The 11,572-nt window shown below is 41.8% G+C and overlaps 1 protein-coding gene across 1 annotated transcript in view; it reads left to right on the top strand.

Moving 5' to 3' along the window:
• The window catches only part of TTC3 (tetratricopeptide repeat domain 3), a 410,905-nt gene that overhangs the window by 201,639 nt on the left and 197,694 nt on the right, over positions 1-11,572 (top strand). The window lies entirely within an intron of this gene.

Raw genomic sequence — 11,572 nt, 5'->3', positions numbered from 1 at the left:
AGACTTTAAATGCTAAACAGCATTATTAACCTAATAAAATAGATTGTATCATCATCAAACTAAGATTAATAAACAAAAACATTTGCTAAACCGCACCTAATAAAATTATCACACAAACAGACTGTATCATCATCAATCTAATTTTAATGAACAAAAACAAAATAATCACACAACAGACTGTATCATCATCAAACTAAGTTTAATAAAGAAAAAAACGTTTTTTTACTTGCATTTTTCTGCGGCTAAGGGAAGTGGCTGCTAGATCTTGTTCCTTTAAAAACGGCTCCATTGCTCAGGTCTGATTATACACTGATTAATTTCAGCCTGCCTGTGTTTAATCACACAGCAGACTGTATCATCATCAAACTAAGTTTAATGAACAAAAACGTTTTTTACTTGCCTTTCTCCAACATAGGTGTGTCCGGTCCACGGCGTCATCCTTACTTGTGGGATATTCTCCTCCCCAACAGGAAATGGCAAAGAGCCCAGCAAAGCTGGTCACATGATCCCTCCTAGGCTCCGCCTTCCCCAGTCATTCTCTTTGCCGTTGTACAGGCAACATCTCCACGGAGATGGCTTAGAGTTTTTTGGTGTTTAACTGTAGTTTTTATTCTTCAATCAAGAGTTTGTTATTTTAAAATAGTGCTGGTATGTACTATTTACTCTGAAACAGAAAAGTGATGAAGATTTCTGTTTGTAAGAGGAAAATGATTTTGGCAACCGTTACTAAAATCGATGGCTGTTTCCACACAGGACTGTTGAGAGGAATTAACTTCAGTTGGGGTTAACAGTGAGCAGACTTTTGCTGCTTGAGGTATGACACATTTCTAACAAGACGATGTAATGCTGGAAGCTGCCATTTTCCCTATGGGATCCGGTAAGCCATTTTTTATTACATAAGAATAAAGGGCTTCACAAGGGCTTTTAAGACTGGTAGACATTTTCTGGGCTAAAACGATTGATATATAAGCATTTTTAATACTTCATAGCTTTGAGGAATTATTTTATTCTTGGGAATTATGTAAAATAACCGGCAGGCACTGTATTGGACACCTTATTCTCTAGGGGCTTTCCCTAATCATAGGCAGAGCCTCATTTTCGCGCCTCTATTGCGCACTTGTTTTTGAGAAGCATGACATGCAGATGCATGTGTGAGGAGCTCTGATACATAGAAAAGGCTTTCTGAAGGCTTCATTTGGTATCGTATTCCCCTTTGGGCTTGGTTGGGTCTCAGCAAAGCAGATACCAGGGACTGTATAGGGGTTAAATATAAAAACGGCTCCGGTTCCGTTATTTTAAGAGTTAAAGCTTTCAAATTTGGTGTGCAATACTTTTAAGGCTTTAAGACACTGTGGTGAAATTTTGGTGAATTTTGAACAATTCCTTCATACTTTTTCTCATTTGCAGTAATAAAGTGTGTTCAGTTTAAAATTTAAAGTGACAGTAACGGTTTTATTTTAAAACGTTTTTTGTACTTTGTTATCAAGTTTATGCCTGTTTAACATGTCTGAACTACCAGATAGACTGTGTTCTGTATGTGGGGAAGCCAAGGTTCCTTCTCATTTAAATAGATGTGATTTATGTGACACAAAATTTAGAGAAAATGATGCCCAAGATGATTCCTCAAGTGAGGGGAGTAAGCATGGTACTGCATCATCCCCTCCTTCGTCTACGCCAGTCTTGCCCACACAGGAGGCCCCTAGTACATCTAGTGCGCCAATACTCCTTACTATGCAACAATTAACGGCTGTAATGGATAATTCTATCAAAAACATTTTAGCCAAAATGCCCACTTATCAGCGAAAGCGCGACTGCTCTGTTTTAGAAAATACGGAAGAGCATGAGGACGCTGATGATATTGGTTCTGAAGTGCCCCTACACCAGTCTGAGGGGGCCAGGGAGGTTTTGTCTGAGGGAGAAATTTCAGATTCAGGGAAAATTTCTCAACAAGCTGAACCTGATGTGATTACATTCAAATTTAAATTGGAACATCTCCGCGCTCTGCTTAAGGAGGTGTTATCTACTCTGGATGATTGTGAGAATTTGGTCATTCCAGAGAAATTATGTAAGATGGACAAGTTCCTAGAGGTCCCGGGGCCCCCCGAAGCTTTTCCTATACCCAAGCGGGTGGCGGATATTGTAAACAAAGAATGGGAAAGGCCCGGCATACCTTTCGTCCCTCCCCCTATATTCAAGAAATTGTTTCCTATGGTCGACCCCAGAAAGGACTTATGGCAGACAGTCCCCAAGGTCGAGGGGACGGTTTCTACTCTAAACAAACGCACCACTATACCCATAGAAGATAGTTGTGCTTTCAAAGATCCTATGGATAAAAAATTAGAGGGCTTGCTTAAAAAGATGTTTGTTCAGCAAGGTTACCTTCTACAACCAATTTCATGCATTGTTCCTGTCACTACAGCAGCGTGTTTCTGGTTCGATGAACTAGAAAAGGCGCTCAATAAAGATTCTTCTTATGAGGAGATTTTGGACAGAATCCATGCTCTCAAATTGGCTAACTCTTTCACCTTAGACGCCACTTTGCAATTGGCTAGATTAGCGGCGAAAAATTCTGGGTTTGCTATTGTGGCGCGCAGAGCGCTTTGGCTGAAATCTTGGTCAGCGGATGCGTCTTCCAAGAATAAATTGCTTAACATTCCTTTCAAGGGGAAAACGCTGTTTGGCCCTGACTTGAAAGAGATTATTTCTGATATCACTGGGGGTAAGGGCCACGCCCTTCCTCAGGATAGGTCTTTCAAGGCTAAAAATAAACCAAATTTTCGTCCCTTTCGCAGAAACGGACCAGCCCCAAGTGCTACATCCTCTAAGCAAGAGGGTAATACTTCTCAAGCCAAACCAGCCTGGAGGCCAATGCAAGGCTGGAACAAAGGTAAGCAGGCCAAGAAACCTGCCACTGCTACCAAGACAGCATGAGATGTTGGCCCCCGATCCGGGACCGGATCTGGTGGGGGGCAGACTCTCTCTCTTCGCTCAGGCTTGGGCAAGAGATGTTCTGGATCCTTGGGCGCTGGAAATAGTCTCCCAAGGTTATCTTCTGGAATTCAAGGGGCTTCCCCCAAGGGGGAGGTTCCACAGGTCTCAATTGTCTTCAGACCACATAAAAAAACAGGCATTCTTACATTGTGTAGAAGACCTGTTAAAAATGGGAGTGATTCATCCTGTTCCATTAGGAGAACAAGGGATGGGGTTCTACTCCAATCTGTTCATAGTTCCCAAAAAAGAGGGAACATTCAGACCAATCTTAGATCTCAAGATCCTAAACAAGTTCCTCAAGGTTCCATCGTTCAAAATGGAAACCATTCGAACAATTCTTCCTTCCATCCAGGAAGGTCAATTCATGACCACGGTGGATTTAAAGGATGCGTACCTACATATTCCTATCCACAAGGAACATCATCGGTTCCTAAGGTTCGCCTTTCTGGACAAGCATTACCAGTTTGTGGCACTTCCGTTCGGATTAGCCACTGCTCCAAGAATTTTCACAAAGGTACTGGGGTCCCTTCTAGTGGTGCTAAGACCAAGGGGCATTGCAGTAGTATCTTACTTGGACGACATTCTGATTCAAGCGTCGTCCCTTCCACAAGCAAAGGCTCACACGGACATCGTCCTGGCCTTTCTCAGATCTCACGGGTGGAAAGTGAACGTAGAAAAAAGTTCTCTATCTCCGTCAACAAGAGTTCCCTTCTTGGGAACAATAATAGACTCCTTAGAAATGAGGATTTTTCTGACAGAGGCCAGAAAATCAAAACTTCTAAACTCTTGTCAAGTACTTCATTCTGTTCCTCTTCCTTCCATAGCGCAGTGCATGGAAGTAATAGGTTTGATGGTCGCGGCAATGGACATAGTTCCTTTTGCGCGAATTCATCTGAGACCATTACAACTGTGCATGCTCAGTCAGTGGAATGGGGATTATACAGACTTGTCTCCGACGATACAAGTAGATCAGAGGACCAGAGATTCACTCCGTTGGTGGCTGTCCCTGGACAACCTGTCACAGGGGATGAGCTTCCGCAGACCAGAGTGGGTCATTGTCACGACCGACGCCAGTCTGGTGGGCTGGGGCGCGGTCTGGGGACTCCTGAAAGCTCAGGGTCTTTGGTCTCGGGAAGAATCTCTTCTCCCGATAAATATTCTGGAACTAAGAGCGATATTCAATGCTCTCAAGGCTTGGCCTCAGCTAGCAAAGGCCAAATTCATACGGTTTCAATCGGACAACATGACGACTGTTGCGTACATCAACCATCAGGGGGGAACAAGGAGTTCCCTGGCGATGGAAGAAGTGACCAAAATCATTCATTGGGCGGAGTCTCACTCCTGCCACTTGTCTGCAATCCACATTCCAGGAGTGGAAAATTGGGAAGCGGATTTTCTGAGTCGTCAGTCATTTCATCCGGGGGAGTGGGAACTCCATCCGGAAATCTTTGCCCAAATTACTCAGTTGTGGGGCAGTCCAGACATGGATCTGATGGCCTCTCGTCAGAACTTCAAGGTTCCTTGCTACGGGTCCAGATCCAGGGATCCCAAGGCGACTCTAGTAGATGCACTAGTAGCACCTTGGACCTTCAAACTAGCGTATGTATTCCCACCGTTTCCTCTCATCCCCAGGCTGGTAGCCAGGATCTATCAGGAGAGGGCATCGGTGATCTTGATAGCTCCTGCGTGGCCACGCAGGACTTGGTATGCAGACCTGGTGAATATGTCATCGGCTCCACCATGGAAGCTACCTTTGAGACGGGACCTTCTTGTTCAAGGTCCGTTCGAACATCCGAATCTGGTCTCACTCCAACTGACTGCTTGGAGATTGAACGCTTGATTTTATCAAAGCGAGGGTTCTCAGATTCTGTCATTGATACTCTTGTTCAGGCCAGAAAGCCTGTAACTAGAAAAATTTACCATAAAATATGGAAAAAATATATCTGTTGGTGTGAATCTAAAGGATTCCCATGGAACAAGATAAAAATTCCTAAGATTCTATCCTTTCTACAAGAGGGTTTGGAGAAAGGATTATCTGCAAGTTCTTTGAAGGGACAGATTTCTGCTTTATCTGTTTTACTTCACAATAAGCTGGCGGCTGTGCCAGATGTTCAAGCTTTTGTTCAGGCTCTGGTTAGAATCAAGCCTGTTTACAAACCTTTGACTCCTCCTTGGAGTCTCAATTTAGTTCTTTCAGTTCTTCAGGGGGTTCCGTTTGAACCCTTACATTCCGTTGATATTAAGTTATTATCTTGGAAAGTTTTGTTTTTGGTTGCAATTTCTTCTGCTAGAAGAGTTTCAGAGTTGTCTGCTCTGCAGTGTTCTCCTCCTTATCTGGTGTTCCATGCAGATAAGGTGGTTTTGCGTACTAAACCTGGTTTTCTTCCGAAAGTTGTTTCTAACAAAAACATTAACCAGGAGATAGTCGTGCCTTCTTTGTGTCCGAATCCAGTTTCAAAGAAGGAACGTTTGTTGCACAATTTGGATGTAGTTCGTGCTCTAAAATTCTATTTAGATGCTACAAAGGATTTTAGACAAACATCTTCCTTGTTTGTTGTTTATTCTGGTAAAAGGAGAGGTCAAAAAGCAACTTCTACCTCTCTCTCTTTTTGGCTTAAAAGCATCATCAGATTGGCTTACGAGACTGCCGGACGGCAGCCTCCTGAAAGAATCACAGCTCATTCCACTAGGGCCGTGGCTTCCACATGGGCCTTCAAGAACGAGGCTTCTGTTGATCAGATATGTAAGGCAGCGACTTGGTCTTCACTGCACACTTTTACTAAATTTTACAAATTTGATACTTTTGCTTCTTCTGAGGCTTTTTTTGGGAGAAAGGTTTTGCAAGCCGTGGTGCCTTCCATCTAGGTGACCTGATTTGCTCCCTCCCTTCATCCGTGTCCTAAAGCTTTGGTATTGGTTCCCACAAGTAAGGATGACGCCGTGGACCGGACACACCTATGTTGGAGAAAACAGAATTTATGTTTACCTGATAAATTACTTTCTCCAACGGTGTGTCCGGTCCACGGCCCGCCCTGGTTTTTTTAATCAGGTCTGATAATTTATTTTCTTTAACTACAGTCACCACGGTATCATATGATTTCTCCTATGCAAATATTCCTCCTTTACGTCGGTCGAATGACTGGGGAAGGCGGAGCCTAGGAGGGATCATGTGACCAGCTTTGCTGGGCTCTTTGCCATTTCCTGTTGGGGAGGAGAATATCCCACAAGTAAGGATGACGCCGTGGACCGGACACACCGTTGGAGAAAGTAATTTATCAGGTAAACATAAATTCTGTTTTTTCTGCAAACAGTTCTCTGCATTGAGTCTGCAGCTAAGGGAAGTGGCTGCTAGATCTTGTTCCTTTGAAAGCTGATCCATTGATCACGTCTGGCTTGCTTTTCTTTGCATGTGTTTGCTGCAACACAAGCGGACAGCTCCACCTACTGGCTATTTTAATGTATGCATGTGCTAATGCTTTCAATTGCAAAAAAAGGGCGTTATTCTGAAACGGCGCAAATTGAACAGTCGTAAACCGAGGGCCACCTGTACTGCTAAAAACGATATTGCAGAACACTGCTGCCATAGAGTTTTAAAGATGCATGCACACTTCTAAACTTCTATAAGCCTACCTAGATTTACTCTTCAACAAAGGAAACCAAGTGAACACATTAATAACAGAAATTAGAAATGTTTATGTGCATGTTTTATCTGAAACCAGAAAGTTTAATTTTAAATTTACTATTTAAATATTTAGAAATAGATAATTTACCTTTATTTTATTATTTTAAATATCTGCTGTTGCCTGTTGAAACTTACATACATACACTGGAAATTTCAACAACCTACACTACTGGCGATAGAAAAGTGATGTAAACAAGAGCCAGCAACAACAACCAACCTCACATTGAAGGGTGGTGGAGAGAATCAAGGCAATTTTGAAAGGCTGCTCCTGCAACTGCTTTCAATATGATAAACTATTCATTAGCTGCTTATCCGAGGACATTGTAGCTTTAAAGGGACAATAAAACCTTCTTTTTTTTCATGATTGAGATAGAGATCAACTTTCTAATTTGCTCCTATTATCAATTTTTCTTCGTTCTCTTGGTATCTTCATTTGAAAAAGCAGGAATGAAAGCTTTGGAGCCGGCCCATTTTAGGTTCAGAACCTGGGTTGTACTTGCTGATTGTATGGCTAAATGTAGCCACCAATCAGCAAGTGCTGTCCAGGGTTTGAACCAAAAAACGGGACGGCTCTATATCTTTCATTCCTACTTTTTCAAATAAAGATACCAATAGAACGAAGAAAAATTGATAATAGGAGCAAATTAGAAAGTTGCTTAAAATGACATGCTCTATCCAAATATGAAATAAATAATTTGGGTTTAGTATCCCTTTAAGCAGACCTATATGCTGTGCAGAAGCCCATATAAGTTAGAATTAGTTGTATACCATACCTACACAGAAGCAGTTCAATAAATCTCTCCTGGTAGAATAAGATGTGGTAACATTTTTGTGTTGTACAGACAGGCAATATATAAAGCATAGATTAATATTACTTCTGATTTCTTGTTTGCTGAACCTGTTTTTTTCAATGATTCACTCACTCACCACTTGCTTTATTTGGAGGAGTCAATCTCAACCTGTTTAATAAATAAGACAAGACTTGACTTTGTCATTTTGTTAGCAAAATGTGCATTGGTTTGCAGTACTGTCTTATATCACCTCTGCTGAATTAGGGACAGATATGTAGCACGGTTAGGCTTGTAAAGTCTGTTGTGCTCTTCTAGTTCTCAGATTTGGAAAACCCACCATATTATAGGAAAAGGGGGCAAAATAAAAAATAAAAGTATATTTGTAAGTTGTTTATGAATAATTAAACATTTTTAATTGTGATCACAAAGGGTTCCATGTGCCTTTAATGAATATGGATTAAAGAGATATAAAACCCCCACATTTTCTTTTGTGATTCAGACAGAGAATACGATTTTAAAAAGTTTCCAATTTACTTCTGATATCAAATTTGCCTCATTTCCATGGTATTCTTTGTTGAAGAGATACCTGGGTAGGTGTCTGGAGTGCTACATAGCAGGAAATAGTGCTCTTGCAAATAGATAACATTCTTGCAAAACTAACGAAATAAAGTGCTCCAGAAAAAGATACTTGGAGAATGAAGAAAAATTAATAATAGAAGTAAATTAGAAAGTTGTTTAAATTCACATGCTCTATCGGACATTGTCGTTTACATGACCTAATAATAATAATTAGTCTTGCACCCCTATTTTTTAATGTTTCATGTAATGTCAAGTATACCCTTTTTAAATGCTTGATAAATTAATTTGTCCTTTCACTGCACAATAAAATTGATACCTTTTTCTCCTGTTAAGTGTGGTCAGTCCACGGGTCATCATTACTTCTGGGATATTAACTCCTCCCCAACAGGAAGTGCAAGAGGATCACCCAGCAGAGCTGCTATATAGCTCCTCCCCTCTACGTCACACCCAGTCATTCTCTTGCACCCAACTAATAGATAGGATGTGTGAGAGGACTGTGGTGATTATACTTAGTTTTATACCTTCAATCAAAAGTTTGTTATTTTAAAACAGCACCGGAGTGTGGTGTTCCTTCTCAGGTAGAATTTGAAGAAGAATCTACCTAAGTTTTTGTATGATTTTAGCCGGCGTAGTTAAGATCATCTTGCTGTTCTCGGCCATCTGAGGAGTGAGGTAAACTTCAGATCAGGGGACAGCGGGCAGGTTAACCTGCAAAGAGGTATGTAGCAGCATATTATTTTCTGAGAATGGAATTGACTGAGAAAATACTGCCATACCGATATAATGTAAGCTCAGCCTTAAATGCAGTAGTAGCAACTGGTATCAGGCTGTCATGTATGTATATTTACACTTCAGTATTCTGGGGAATGGCACTTCACTGGGATAATACTGTATGCATAAGACTTTAGCCTAACTTGCAGTGGGAACGACTAGCAACAGGCTTCTAATGACATTTCATTTATTTGATGTTAAACGTTTTTGCTGGCATGTTAAATCGTTTAATTATCTGAGGTACTGGGTGAAAAAATTTTTGGGCACTGTTTTTTTCCACTTGGCGGTCGTTTTATTTAATTTAAGACAGTTTACTGATCTCCCTCACTGTTGTGTGTGAGGGCGAGGGGCCTATTTTGGCGCTTTTGCTACGCATCAGAAAATTCAGTCACAAGTCTGTTTTCTTCCCTGCATGATCCGGTTAGTCTCTACAGAGCTCAGGGGTCTTCAAAAGTTAGTTTGAGGGAGGTAATCACTCACAGCAGACCTGTGAGATTGTGCTTTGACTGTGATAAAAAACGTTTATATTCTGTACTTTTTTTCTGCTATTCAGGGTTAGTTATCCATTGCTAATGGGGGCAATCCTTTGCTAAAATTGTGTTTTACCGGAAAGAATTTAATGTTATAGTTTCTCCGGTTTATTATTACTCAACTGTCATAACTTTTTTTCTGTGCTTCTTAAAGGCACAGTACGTTTTTCATATTATTTGTAAATTGCTTTGAAAAGTATTTCCAAGTTGCTAGTTTAATTGCTAGTGTGTTAAACATGTCTGACTCAGAGGAATATCTCTGTGCTATATGTGCTAAAGCCAAAGTGGAGCCCAATAGAAATTTATGTACTAATTGCATTGATGCTACTTTAAATAAAAGTCAATCTGTACAAATTGAACATCATTCACCAAACAACGAGGGGAGAGTTATGCCGACTAACTCGCCTCACGTGTCAGTACCTGCATCTCCCGCTCGGGAGGTGCGTGATATTGTAGCGCCGAGTACATCAGGGCGGTCATTACAAATCACATTACAGGATATGGCTAATGTTATGACTGAAGTTTTGTCTAAATTACCAGAACTTAGAGGTAAGCGTGATCACTCTGGGGTGAGAACAGAGTGCGCTGTTAATAATAGGGCCATGTCTGATACTGCGTCACAGTATGCAGAACATGAGGACGGAGAGCTTCAATCTGCAGGTGACGGTTCTGATCCCAATAGAATGGATTCAGACATTTCTAATTTTAAGTTTAAACTCGAAAACCTCTGTGTACTGTTAGGGGAGGTATTAGCAGCTCTGAATGATTGTAACACCGTTGCAATCCCAGAGAAATTATGTAGGCTGGATAGATACTATGCGGTACCGGCGAGTACTGACGTATTTCCTATACCTAAGAGGCTTACAGAGATAATTACTAAGGAGTGGGATAGGCCCGGTGTACCCTTTCCCCCCCCTCCTGTGTTTAGAAAAATGTTTCCAATAGACGCCACCACACGGGACTTATGGCAGACGGTCCCTAAGGTGGAGGGAGCGGTTTCTACTCTGGCTAAGCGTACCACTATCCCGGTGGAGGATAGCTGTGCCTTTTCAGATCCAATGGATAAAAAATTAGAGGGTTACCTTAAGAAAATGTTTGTTCAACAAGGTTTTATATTGCAACCCCTTGCATGTATTGCGTCTGTCTCGGCCGCGGCCGCTTTTTGGTCCGAGTCCCTGGAAGAGACTCTTGACTCAATAACTATAGATGAGATTTCAAGCAAGCTTAAAACTCTTAAGCTAGCTAATTCATTTGTTTCAGATGCCGTAGTACATTTAACAAAACTTACGGCTAAGAATTCCGGATTCGCCATTCAGGCACGCAGAGCACTGTGGCTAAAATCCTGGTCAGCTGACGTTACTTCTAAATCTAAATTACTTAACATACCTTTCAAAGGGCAGACCTTATTCGGGCCCGGTTTGAAAGAAATCGCTGACATTACAGGAGGTAAAGGCCATGCCCTGCCTCAAGACAGAGCCAAACCTAAGGCTAGACAGTCTAATTTTCGTTCCTTTCGTAATTTCAAGACAGGAGCAGCATCAACTTCCTCTGCTCCAAAACAAGAAGGAGCTGTTGCTCGCTACAGACAAGGCTGGAGACCTAACCAGTCCTGGAACAAGGGCAAGCAGGCCAGAAAACCTGCTGCTGCCCCTAAGACAGCATGAATCGAGGGCCCCCGATCCGGGAACGGATCTAGTGGGGGGCAGACTTTCTCTCTTCGCCCAGGCTTGGGCAAGAGATGTCCAGGATCCCTGGGCGTTAGAGATCATATCTCAGGGATATCTTCTGGACTTCAAATCCTCTCCCCCAAAAGGGAGATTTCATCTGTCAAGGTTGTCAACAAACCAAATTAAGAAAGAGGCGTTTCTACGCTGTGTACAAGATCTTTTACTAATGGGAGTGATCCATCCGGTTCCGCGGTTGGAACACGGACAGGGGTTTTACTCAAATCTGTTTGTGGTTCCCAAAAAAGAGGGAACCTTCAGGCCAATCTTGGATTTAAAGATACTAAACAAATTCCTAAGAGTTCCATCGTTCAAAATGGAAACTATTCGGACAATCCTACCCATGATCCAAAAGGGTCAGTACATGACCACAGTGGATTTAAAGGATGCTTACCTTCACATACCGATTCACAAAGATCATTACCGGTATCTAAGGTTTGCCTTCCTAGACAGGCATTACCAGTTTGTAGCTCTTCCATTCGGATTGGCTACGGCTCCAAGATT

The sequence above is a fragment of the Bombina bombina genome, chromosome 3, assembly GCF_027579735.1.
Source record: "Bombina bombina isolate aBomBom1 chromosome 3, aBomBom1.pri, whole genome shotgun sequence".
NCBI classification, from domain to species: domain Eukaryota; kingdom Metazoa; phylum Chordata; class Amphibia; order Anura; family Bombinatoridae; genus Bombina; species Bombina bombina.
This window is presented reverse-complemented; position numbering and strand designations above follow the sequence as displayed.